Genomic DNA, 14,080 nt, shown 5'->3' with positions numbered 1-14,080 from the left:
AAAACTGATGCAATCCCCTATACTTGTGGGTTATCACTTTGCGATCTATTTTATTTGCCTTTTATTTTCAGATCTATTAAACCCAAAAATACAAAAATAACTTGCTGCAATTTAATTTATCCTGTGTTCGATCTATCAACTTATTACAACTCTCTCACATCCGTTTGCCAATTTATGGCGCGGTTACTCGAAAGGGATTGACAACCCCTTTAACACGTCGGGTTGCGAGTATTTGTTATTTGTGTGCAGGTGTTGTTTACGTAGTGTTGCTTGGTTCTCCTACTGGTTCGATAACCTTGGTACCATCACCGAGGGAAATACCTACCGTTGTTGTGCTGCATCATCCCTTCCTCTTTGGGGAAATACCGACTTAGTTCTAGCAGACATCAATGAGTTTTGTGGTCCATATATCATTGGCGACCTCCATCCGATGCAATTTGTAAGCATACAGTTCCGATAAGCGAGGGAGATCAGAAGGTTTGATCTCCTGCAAGTTCACCCACTTCCCTTCAGCCTGAAACGAGATTGTTTTCTCAAGCCAGTGACAGGCCATGGGGCGATGCGCTGCTAGCCAATCTGTAGCGACCAGACCTCAAACAATCCAATCTCTGTGCTCCGGTGTCATCCCTGGATCAGTAATGCTGACACCACACAGTACTTGAAGGATTTATAACAGAGTAGCAATCACACACCTATTACATCGAGTGTCTCAAAAGAGAACTTATTACAATGAATATGGCTTAAGGCCATCTAATAACGATAACAGCGGAAGGCTTGGAAGATAAGTGAATCCATCAACTCCAACGGCATCACTGAGTATAGAACCACGACCTGAAGGCACCTTACTCGTTGTCTGAAAAGTCTGCAACATGAACGTTGCAGCCCGAAACGGGTCAGCACATGGAATATGCTGGCAATGTAACCCATAGAGAGCAATCAAAGAATAAGGCTATACTATATGCATATTTGGCTGGTGGAAAGCTCTATGGTTATAGTTTTTGCGTAAAGCCAATTTTTCCCTACTTCAAAGGAATACATTTTATTTAACTACCATGGTGGTTGTTAAACATTGAGAGTGTAGACACCCTCTCAATCCCAATTAAACATCATCATTAAAACCCAACAAAATTAATTAGAGTAACATGATGAGATTCACATGATAATCCAAGTACTAGATACTCAAGATGTCCATAACCGGGGACACGACTAACCATGATTAGTTTATACACTCTGCAGAGGTTTGCGCACTTTTCCCCACAAGACTCGATCTCCTCCGTTGGGATTCTCGCACTACATAATGTTTGAGAAATGGATGACCGAGACATAGTCTTTCAGAAGCGCTAGCACCTTACGATCGGGTAGACCGTCACACCTACTTTCCCCTACATCTGCTAGTCTACCACTATAAGAGTTCGCACAACTTAGTCAACTATGCTAGAGCCCATTGTAGCTTGTGGCTGCACACAGAAGTTTCTAGTATGAATAATCTCATGATCCCTTTGAGCCTGGGTGGCGGTCCAAAAGAAAACAGGCAATTGCTGGAATACCCAAGTGCCTCAATCCATCCAGATGTGTATTTAAGTTGCCACCTTAGATAAACCATTAATTTAACAATCTCACATCTATCATGGATACACTCACCCAATCCATGTCTACTAGCATAGCATGGCATAATAAGCAAACGTAGAAGTAACTCCCAAAGTGTGATAATGAAACAGGTAATAGGTACTACCTCATCTACTTCCCAAAACACACAATTTAATTAGATCCTAATCATGCAATGTGTGAAGGTTGATCTAATGCAATAAAATTGGGTAATAGAAAGTATGATCAAAGTGTTACTTGCCTTGCTGATGATCCGCAAAACCTAGCGATTCGAAGTAGCAAGCGGCGCACTCCGGGCACTCTATCGCAAACAAACAAGAATACAATAAGTACTCAACTAATGCATAGGTAAAACTCAAATAAGAGATCTAACCAGAAAGTTCAACTTAAGAACTCCGGTTGGCAAAAAGAATCAAATCGAACGAAGCAACAAAAGACAAACGACAAAAGAAACAAGCTTCGTTTACTAATCTGGATCTAGGTAAATTTTACAGAGGCAAAAACTTGTTTGAGTTGGTTAAACGGAAAGAGGGTTTCGAGATGAAACTCCAGGCGCTTGAATTGCCTGATTCCGATAAATGAGCGAAAAGTTATACTAAAACGAAAATCGGATCAGAAATCGCGATCAGAAAAATCGCGGATTTAATCCGAGAAAAAGAAAAATGACGAACAGATTAACGAACGAACGTTCGTTATCTGGATCTAAACGATGAACACGTTCATTAAAATGAATGAACGAGCAAACGCTCGCTAACAAACTAAACCGAAAAAACCGATCTATCTAAAAAATGAATAAAAAAACCGAAAATAAACCGAACAGTTTTTCGAGAAAAACCGGCGGCAGCGGCGGCTTTGATCTCGTCGGCGGCGGCGGATTCCGGCGGCGGCGGCGGCGGCTACAGGCGGCTTAGGGTTTCGGGCAGCGGCGTCTTTGGGCTGGTTCGGCCCGGGGTCGTGCTATATAAAGCCCTGGCCAGGCGGAGTCCTGGCTGGACATGGCCCAAGGTCGGTTCGGTTTTTTAATATAATTACGCTCAGAAAAAACAAAATAAATACTAAATGGACTCCAAAAATCCCGAAATAAATTTTCCCCGGCTTCTAAAATCAAGCCGCACAGGATGAACATTTATTTGTGGCCTAAATGCAATTTTGAAAAACGCGCATTTATCCTAAATTCAAATAAAATAGCAAATAAAACCAAAGTAAAATCTTATTTGATTTTTTTTATTAAATCCTCAATATTTCTCTATTTTGGGAAAGTCATTTTATTCCCTCTCTCATATTTTGATAATAGAAATAATTGAAGATAAAAATAAATAAAATCAAATGATCCTATTTTCAAAATTTGAGAAAACTCAAATATGAAAATAACGAAATCCCCAACTCTCTCCGAGGGTCCTTGAGTTGCGTAGAATTTCTAGGATCAACCAAATGCAAATAAATATGATATGCAATGATGATCTATTGTATAACATTCCAAATTGAAAATTTGGGATGTTACAAACCTACCCCCCTTAAGATGAATCTCGCCCTCGAGATTCGGGTTGGCTAGAAAATAGGTGAGGGTGGTCCTTCAGCAGATCTTCCTCTCGCTCCCAGGTGGCTTCATCCTCCGTGTGGTGGCTCCACTGAACTTTGTAAAACTTGATAACCTTGTTGCGGGTGACTCGGCTGGCATACTCAAGAATCTTGACTGGTTTCTCCTCATAGGTCAAATCACTGTCCAACTGAATCGCTTCCAGCGGCACTGTGTCTCTCAGCGGTATTTCAGCCATCTCTGTGTGGCACTTCTTCAACTGGGAAACATGGAATACATCGTGAACTCCTGACAATCCTTCGGGCAATTCCAACTTATAGGCTACTTCTCCCATACGCTCCAAAACCTTGTATGGTCCTACAAAATGTGGCACTAACTTTCCCTTAACTGCAAAGCGCTTAACTCCTCGAAGTGGAGATACTCGAAGATATACTCGGTCTCCGACTTCGTAAATTGTCTCCTTGCGTTTAGAATCTGCGTAGCTCTTCTGCCTGGACTGGGCTACCTTGAGCCTATCGCGAATCAATTTTACCTTCTATTCAGACTCCTTAATTAGATCCGGTCCAAACAACTGACGGTCTCCAACTTCATCCCACAACAATGGGGTCCTACACTTCCTTCTGTACAACGCTTCGAAAGGGGCCATTTTGAAACTGGATTGATAACTGTTGTTGTAAGAGAACTCTGCATATGGCAAATTCTCGTCCCAACTAGATCCATAATCTAGCGCACAAGCTCTCAGCATATCCTCCAAAATCTGATTGACTCTCTCGGTCTGTCCATCTGTCTGCGGGTGGAAAGCTGTACTGAACTCTAGCCTAGTACCGAAAGTTTCATGCAGCTGATTCTAGAACTTTGAGGTAAACTGGGTTCCTCTATCTGATACAATGCTCCTTGGAACTCCGTGCAGACATACGATCCTGGTCATGTATATCTTTGCCAACTTGGCACTAGTATAGGTAGTCTTCACTGGAATGAAATGGGCTACCTTTGTCAAATGATCGACTACAACCCATATCGAGTCATAGCCTGAACGAGTTCTGGGAAATCCTATAATAAAATCCATGCCTAACTTATCCCACTTCCATTAGGGTATCGACAATGGCTGTAGCAATCCCGCTGGCTTCTGATGCTCTGCCTTTACTCTCTGACATACATCACAAACAGCTACATATTCCGCAATATCCTTCTTCATTCCGGTCCACTAGAAAGTATCCTTCAAATCCAAATACATCTTGGTATTTCCTGGGTGAATCTAATATGGTGAATTATGGGCCTCTTGCAGAATTAACTTCCTGATCTCCCGGTCATTAGGCACATAAAGACGGTCTTCAAACCATAAGGTATCGTGCTCATCCTCACGAAATCCTTTAGCTTTTCCTTTGCTCATTTTCTCCTTAATAGAAGCAATCTCCTTGTTAGTCCTTTGAGCTTCTCTGATCTTATCCATCAAAGTAGACTGAATCTCCAATGCTGCTACATAGCCTCTCAGGACTATGTCCAAACATAGCTCACGAAGATTTTCGGCTAACTCCCTTGATAAATCTCCCGTCATTTGGGTGTTAACATGACTTTTACGGCTCAGCGCATCGGCTACTATGTTAGCCTTTCCAGGGTGAAAATGCAATCTCATATCATAATGCTTGATGAGCTCCAACCATCTCCTTTGCCTGAGATTTAACTCTTTTTGCGTGAAAATATACTTCAAACTCTTGTGATCCGTGTACACCTCACAATGGTTTCCAATGAGAAAATGTCTCCAAGTCTTCAACGCATGCACTACGGCTGCTAACTCCAAATCATGAGTGGCATAATTCAACTCATGAGGCTTAAGCTGTCGTGAGGCATAGGAAACAACTCTTCCTTCCTGCATAAGTACTGCTCCAAGTCCTTGACATGAAGCGTCACAATACACCTCATAATCCTTGGTCTGATCTGGCAAAATCAACACTGGTGATGTAACCAAACGTTTCTTCAACTCCTGGAAAATGGCCTCACATTCCTCGGTCCATATGAACTTGGTATCCTTCTTCAACAACTCCTTCATAGGCTTCGCAATCTTCGAGAAATTTTTAATAAATCTCCGGTAGTATCCTGCAAATCCAAGAAAACTCCGGATCTCTCCAACTGTTGTTGGCGCTTCCCAATTTGTCACAGTGTCAACCTTGGTGGGATCTACTGCTATACCTTCTCCGGATATAACGTGTCCGAGAAATCCAACTTCCTTTAACCAAAACTCACATTTGCTAAATTTGGCATATAACTGATGTTCTTTGAACTTACCCAGTACCAAACGCAAATGCTCCTTATGCTCCTCTTCATTTTTCGAGTAAACCAGGATATCATCAATGAACACTACGACGAACTTATCCAAAAACTCCATAAACACCTTGTTCATCATGTTCATAAAATTATGCAGGTGCGTTAGTCAGTCCAAATGACATAACTGTGTACTCGTACAGCCCATACCTGGTAGTAAAAGTTGTCTTAGGTATATCCTGTTCTCGAATCTTCAACTGATGGTATCCTGATCGCAGATCAATCTTGGAAAATACCTTAGATCCTTGCAATCGATCAAACAGATCATTGATCATCGTTAGTGGGTACTTGTTCTTGATGGTTACTTCATTCAATCATCGATAATCAACAACCATCCTTAACGCTCCATCCTTCTTCTCCACTAGAAGTACCGGCGATCCCCAAGGTGAAGAACTTGGGAGAATATATCCCTTATCAAGTAACTCCTTAATCTGCTTCTTAATCTCCTCCAAATCCTTTCTGGGCATCCTGTATGGTCTCTTAGATATTGGCCCTGTGCTTGGCAAAAGCTCAATCAAAAACTCAATATCTCTATCCGGTGGCATGCCTGGCAACTCCTCTAGAAATACATTAGGGAAATCCTTCACTACTGGTACTTCCTCCTGCACAACTCCTGTTAGGGAATTTACTTGAGTCCTTTTAGGCACATGCCGGGATACATACTTGATCCTTCTTCCTTTTGGCGTTGTAAGCAAAATTGACTTACTAGCGCAGTCAATATTCCCTTCATACGTCGATAACCAATCCATGCCTAATATCACATCCAATCCTTGAGATTCCAATACTATTAGGTCTGAGGGAAATACGTAGTTACCAATCCTCAATGGTAACCGATCACACCATAGACTAGCCATATATTCTGCTCTAGGTGAGGTTACTAACATGGGTGACCTAAGGGCTTGGGCTAGCAATTCATACTTATCCACAAATCCCCTTGAGATGTATGAATGCGATGCACCGGTATCAAAAAGAACGAGTGCAGTAAAGACTTAACCAAAAACTTACCGATTACTGCATCGGGCTGCTCTTCAACCTCCTCCACGTTAACGTGGTTCACCTGTCCCTTGTTGAAAGGGTTCGGCTTCTTCCCAGAGCTTCCATTTCCATTTCCATTCTGAGATTCAGGACATTCATTGGCATAATGTCCGGTCTTCTGACACTTAAAGCAAGTGACTTGGCTCAGGTCTCTTTTGGTTGGGTTTGATGGGTTGGTACGGTTCTGGCCGTTGCTTCCTCCATTCCCATTACCATTCTTGGGGCCGTTATGATTGTGCGAGCTACCTCCTCCATGGGTATGCTGAAAATGTCCTCCCGGTCTAGGGGAAAAATGTGGCTTCTACTGAGCTCCTGAATTGTACTTCCCTTGTCCATACTTCCTCTTGCGATTCTCAATCTGCTGCTGCTTCCCTTCAATCATAAGAGCACAATCTACCAACTCCTGGTAGTTGTTGAAGGTTGCTACCATCAACTGCATGCTCAACTCATCATTCAGCCCTTCCAAAAACTTCTCCTGCTTAGCTGCATCCATAGCAACGTCATTTGGAGCATAACGTGCTAGCTTACTAAAGTCCTCCACATACTGGTCAACTGTCCGTCCTCCTTGGCGCAAGTTGCGAAACTCACGCTTCTTCATGGCCATAGATCCTGTTGAAACATGGGCAGTACGGAAAGCCTGCTAAAACTGGTCCCATGTGATAGTGTCGATAGGGAAAGTGGGTGTGAAATTCTCCCACCATGATGCTGCGGGTCCGTCAAGCTGATGTGCGGCAAACTTCACCTTTTCCGCATCTATGCATCCTGCTGTGGTCAACTCCCTTGCTGTCTTGCAGAGCCAATCATCAGCTACTATAGGCTCGGTGCTACTGGAAAACACCGGCGGATTCAGCCTAAGAAAACGGGCTAAGTGATCAATAGGTGGTGGTGGATTGTTGTTGTTTCCCTGATTCTGATTCTGGACTAGCAATTGCATCAACGTGTTCTGCTGCTGGATCAACTGAGTGAGCTCTGGTGGGAAGGTAAATCCGGGGTCACGTCTCGGAGGCATCTGAGGGTTTAGAAATGATGATATTTAAGAATAGAGAGGGGTCTAGAGAGAAAACACTACCCATATGCACATGAGGCAAAAGCAAACAATTCATTTCATTCAATCAAACAAGGGCATACAATCGATCTAACTATCGCAAAAGTGCTCGGACTACTATATTTACATGGTGGACTACTACTACTGATGGGGTGGTCTACTAGAAATATTCTTCGGTTGCAGACTCCATGATATCTGCTCCAGCTTCATTAACATAGTCATCATCGCTATCATCTGGATCCGAGTCGGTGTCGTCAATGATGATGTAGTCTTTCGGGCGAATCTCCTTGGGTTCATCGTCTTCTTCTACTGGTGTAGGGCCTCCCATGAATATTACGATCTTCTTGATCAGATCGTCATTCTTCTCCACTAATACTTTGATTTCCTCTTCATAATCTTCACGTGTAGCCTTGAGTTCTTCCTCTAGTTCCGTGATTATTTTCCTCGCCTTCTTCAGATCTAGCATGTATGCGCACATCTGGTTCTCCTGATGTCGAATGTGCTGGTTTAACTCCTGGATAAAAGCTTCAATTGATTTGTCCTTCCTGGTGCTGATCATCTCCCATTGCTCATCTCGGCACCCACAAATCTGGTAGATAGTATCCTTGAGATCATTGCGGTAAACTTCTCCAATGCGTCCCATGGCGATGTGAGCTGCCATGCTCTTTCCTAGACTCCAGGTTGGTGCATCAAAGGAAAACTCTATGGGCTCAGTGACTGGCATGAACGTCCTTCCTGGAACTTGAACTTGAATCATCCAGCGCTCCTCTTCAGGTGAAGTGGTGTTGTAGGTTCCGGTGAAGCTTGGTACTCCTATGTTCAGGTATCTAGTGACTTCCTTCAAGTGACGTCCAAAGGGTGTATCTTCATCCGGTTGTGTGAACTTGTTCCTTGCATCCGCCATCCTAAAAGATTAGAAAAGATGAGGAGTTAGAATGAGAAGAGTGAGTAGTGATCTAGGGCTTTAGCTTAGTGGTCGTGTCCTACAGTCAGCGTGTGCTCTGACACCATCTTGTAGCGACCAGACCTCAAACGGTCCAATCTCTGTGCTCCGGTGTCATCCCTGGATCAGTAATGCTGACACCACACAGCACTTGAAGGATTTATAACAGAGTAGCAATCACACACTTATTACATCAAGTTTCTCAAAAGAGAACTTATTACAATAAATATGGCTTAAGGCCATCTAATAACGATAACATCGGAAGGCTTGGAAGATAAGTGAGTCCATCAACTCCAACGACATCACTGAGTATAGAACCACGACCTAAAGGCACCTTACTTGTCGTCTGAAAAGTCTGCAACATGAACGTTGCAGCCCGAAATGGGTCAGCACATGGAATATGCTGGCAATGTAACACATAGAGAGTAATGAAAGAATAAGACTATACTATATGCATATTTGGCTGGTGGAAAGCTCTATGGTTACAGTTTTTGCATAAAGCCAATTTTTCCCTACTGCAAAGGAATACATTTTATTTAACTACCATGGTGGTTGTTAAACATTGAGAGTGTAGACACCCTCTCAATCCCAATTAAACATCATCATTAAAACCCAACAAAATTAATTAGAGTAACATGCTGAGATTCACATGATAATCCAAGTACTAGATACTCAAGATGTCCATAACCGGGGACACGACTAACCCTGATTAGTTTATACACTCTGCAGAGGTTTGCGCACTTTTCCCCACAAGACTCGATCTCCCCCGTTGGGATTCTCGCACTACATAATGTTTGAGAAATGGATGACCGAGACATAGTCTTTCAGAAGCGCTAGCACCTTACGATCGGGTAGACCGTCACACCTACTTTCCCCTACATCTGCTAGTCTACCACTATAAGAGTTCGCACAACTTAGTCAACTATGCTAGAGCCCATTGTAGCTTGTGGCTGCACACAGAAGTTTCTAGTATGAATAATCTCATGATCCCTTTGAGCCTGGGTGGCGGTCCAAAAGAAAAATAGGCAATCGCTGGAATACCCAGGTGCCTCAATCCACCCAGATGTGTATTTAAGTTGCCACCTTAGATAAACCATTAATTTAACAATCTCACATCTGTCATGGATACACTCACCCAATCCGCGTCTACTAGCATAACATGGCATAATAAGAAAACATAGAAGTAACTCCCAAAGTGTGATGATGAAACAGGTAATAGGTACTACCTCATCTACTTCCCAAAACCCACAATTTAATTAGATCCTAATCATGCAATGTGTGAGGGTTGATCTAATGCAATAAAACTGGGTAATAGGAAGTACAATCAAAGTGTTACTTGCCTTGCTGATGATCCGCAAAACCTAGCGATTCGAAGTAGCAAGCGGCGCACTCCAGGTACTCTATCGCAAACAAACAAGCATACAATAAGTACTCAACTAATGCACAGGTAAAACTCAAATAAGAGATCTAACCAGAAAGTTCAACTTAAGAACTCCGGTTGGTAAAAAGAATCAAATCGAACGAAGCAACGAAAGACAAACGGCAAAAGAAACAAGCTTCATTTACTAATCTGGATCTAGGTCAAATTTTAGAGAGGCAAAAACTTGTTTGAGTTGGTTAAACGGAAAGAGGGTTTCGAGATGAAACTCCAGGCGCTTGAATCGCCTGATTCCGATAAATGAGTGAAAAGTTATACTAAAACGAAAATCAGATCAGAAATCGCGATCAGAAAAATCACGGATTTAATCCGAGAAAAAGAAAAACGACGAACAGATTAACGAACGAACGTTTGTTATCTGGATCTAAATGATGAACGCGTTCGTTTAAACGAACGAACGAGCGAACGCTCGCTAACTAACTAAACCGAAAAAACTGATCTATCTAATAAAACGAATAAAAAACCGAAAATAAACCGAACGGTTTTTCGAGAAAAACCGGCGGCAGCGGTGGCTTTGACCTCGTCGGCGGCGGCGGATTCCGGCAGTGGCGGCGGCTGCAGGCAGCTTAGGGTTTGGGGCGGCGGCGGCTTGGGGCTGGTTCGGCCCGGGGTCGCGCTATATAAAGCCCCGGCCAGGCGGAGTCCTGGCCGGACATGGCCCAGGGTCGGTTCGTTTTTTTAATAATTACGCACAGAAAAAACAAAAGAAATACTAAACGGACTCCAAAAATCCTGAAATAAATTTTTCCCGGCTTCTAAAATCAAGCCGCATAGGATGAACATTTATTTGGGGCGTAAATGCAATTTTTAAAAACGCGCATTTTTCCTAAATTCAAATAAAATAGCAAATAAAACCAAAGTAAAATCTTATTTGATTTTTTATTAAATCCTTAATATTTCTCTATTTTGGGAAAATCATTTTATTCCCTCTCTCATATTTTGATAATAGAAATAATTGAAGATAAAAATGAATAGAATCAAATGATCCTATTTTCAAAATTTGAGAAAATTCAAATATGAAAATAACGAAATCCCCAACTCTCTCCAAGGGTCCTTGAGTTGCGTAGAATTTCTAGGATCGACCAAAAAGAAAATAAATATGATATGCAATGATGATCTATTGTATAACATTCCAAATTGAAAATTTGGGATGTTACACAATCCATGCCTAACACCCCATCGTATGGACTCAGCTCGAGCACTCGCAGATTGGTGTGAAAGGTGTCTCCATGCCAATCTAGTTGCCTTGCCATGGAGTTGCGGCGCATATACTGGTCATTGTCCGCACGCATGAATACGGGCGGCAGTGCTTCTGTGGGGACAGACGGACGAGTAGCAAACACCCGACTGATGAAACTATGGGTGCTCCTCGAGTCCACTAGTAAGAGCATAGCTTGATCACCAACCTGGGCGCACATACGCATTGTGGATGGGGCCTCATCACCAGATAGGGCATGCTATGAGAGTGTGCAACATTTTGGCTCCTGGGCTACTGGGGTATCGAGAGACTAAAGTGCGTGCACCATGTCATCCGAGAGGATTTCCCCATAGTCGCCGACCTCAATCATAAGAACTTGACTGGTGCGCTTCCACTGATGTTCTCGACTATATTTGTCACCACAACGGAAACAGAGGCCATTGGCACGCCTGAAATGCCGTAACTTCCGCTCTTTGCCGTAATCATTACCACCGAGTCGTGGTGGCAGACTGGCGCAAACTGGTATAGGAGTCGGCGAGGTTGATTGTGGACGGCCCCCTGGTGTAGTGCGGTGGCGTGGTACTCATTGTTTCTCTAGTTCCTCTTCTTGAATTCTGGCGAACACCTCCGGTTGGTGACTATAGCCGGATACCCAATCGGAGTTCGTCCTTCAACCCAAGCAGAAATTAGGAGACGAGAAATTTGGGGCTCAGCGATGGGTCGAGTGACATGAGATGGTACATGGATGTTTCAAACTGTTTGCGATACTCTTGCACTATTCCTGTCTGCTGCAATTGCATGAAATGATGCATTTGGACCTCGAAGTCCTCGGATGTGTCTCACAGAATGCCAGCACCCACACCGCTGCAAGCCCCTCCATGTATGGCGAACCTGTGGTGACCCAGTTGTGCTGCGGCACTTGATACAATTCGAAGTATCAGGTACAACGCTCTAGCCAAATCCACGGTGCATTGCCATCGAACCGCGGAAATTCATGTTTCGGAGGTTTGAAAGTGTACTCGCTGGTGCGGCCCTGCTCTATCGTTTGGCATGCGCGGGGGAAGCAGAGGCGGGCCGTGGTTCACCATATAGGTGAAGGGCAGCTGGGCCGCGCCCTCGTTGTAGAGCAGTAGTGGCGGCGTGGGGCGAACGGGCGGAGGGGTGGTACTTGGGGCGGATCGGTGACTAGTTGCGGAGGTGGCTGATACGTCTCCAACGTATCTATAATTTTTTATTGTTCCATGCTATTATATTATCCACCTAGGATGTTTTATATGCATTTATATGCTATTTCATATGATTTTTGGGACTAACCTATTGACCTAGAGCCCAGTGCCAGTTTCTATTTTTCCTTGTTTTGAGTTTTACAGAAAAGGAATACCAAACGAAGTCCAATTGACATGCCAATTTTTGATGATTCTTTATGGACGAAAAGAAGCCCCCGAAGTAAAAGAGTTGGGCTAGAAGAGTCCCGAGCCATCCACGAGGGTGGAGGGCGCGCCCTAACCCCTGGGCTCGCCCCCTATCTCATGGACGACTCGGAGACCCCCTGATGTGAGATCGACGCAAAAAATGCCTATAAATACATAAACCCCCGAAAAGAAACCTAGATTGGGAGTTCCGCGGCCGCAAGCCTCTGTAGCCACCGAAAACTTATCTAGACCCGTTCTGGCACCCTGCCCTGCCAGAGGGGGGATCCATCACCAGTGGCCATCTTCATCATCCCAGCACTCTCCATGACGAGTAGGGAGTAGTTCACCCTCAGAGTTGAGGGTATGTACCAATAGCTATGTGTTTGATCTCTCTCTCTCTCTCTCTCTCTCTCTCTCTCTCTCGTGTTCTTGATTCAGCACGATCTTGATGTATCGCGAGCTTTGCTATTATAGTTGGATCGTATGATGTTTCTCCCCCTCTACTCTCTTGTAATGGATTGAGTTTTCCCTTTGAAGTTATGTTATCGGATTGAGTCTTTAAGGATTTGAGAACACTTGATGTATGTATTGCATGTGCTTATCTGTTGTGACAATGGGATATTCACATGATCAACTTGATGTATGTTTTGGTCATCAACTTGCGAGTTCCGTGACCTTGTGAACTTATGCATAGGGGTTGGCACACGTTTTCGTCTTGACTCACCGGTAGAAACTTTGGGGCACTCTTTGAAGTTCTTTGTGTTTGTTGAATAGATGAATATGAGATTGTGTGATGCATATCGTATAATCATACCCACGGATACTTGAGGTGACATTGGAGTATCTAGGTGACATTAGGGTTTTGGTTGATTTGTGTCTTAAGGTGTTATTCTAGTATGAACTCTAGGATAGATCGAACAGAAAGAATAGCTTCGTGTTATTTTACTACGGACTCTTGAATAGATCGATCAGAAAGGATAACTTTGAGGTGGTTTCGTACCCTACAATAATCTCTTCGTTTGTTCTGTGCTATTAGTGACTTTGGAGTGACTCTTTGTTGCATGTTGAGGGACAGTTATATGATCCAATTATGTTATTATTGTTAAGAGAATTTGCACTAGTGAAAGTATGAACCTTAGGCCTTGTTTCAACGCATTGCAATACCGTTTTCGCTCACTTTTATCATTAGTTACCTTGCTGTTTTTATATTTTCAGATTACAAAAACCTATATCTACCATCCATATTGCACTTGTATCACCATCTCTTCGCCGAACTAGTGCACCTATACAATTTACCATTGTATTGGGGCTGTTGGGGACACAAGAGACTCTTTATTACTTGGTTGCAGGGTTGTTTGAGAGAGACCATCTTCATCCTACGCCTCCCACAGATTGATAAACCTTAGGTCATCCATTTGAGGGAAATTTGCTACTGTCCTACAAACCTCTGCACTTGGAGGCCCAACAAAGTCTACAAGAAGAAGGTTGTGTAGTAGACATCAGTGGCACCTAGGTGGAGGATCCCATGGTTGCTGTGACCCCGGAGGC

Source organism: Triticum dicoccoides, chromosome 6A (assembly GCF_002162155.2).
Source record: "Triticum dicoccoides isolate Atlit2015 ecotype Zavitan chromosome 6A, WEW_v2.0, whole genome shotgun sequence".
In the NCBI taxonomy this organism is placed as follows: domain Eukaryota; kingdom Viridiplantae; phylum Streptophyta; class Magnoliopsida; order Poales; family Poaceae; genus Triticum; species Triticum dicoccoides.
This window is presented reverse-complemented; position numbering follows the sequence as displayed.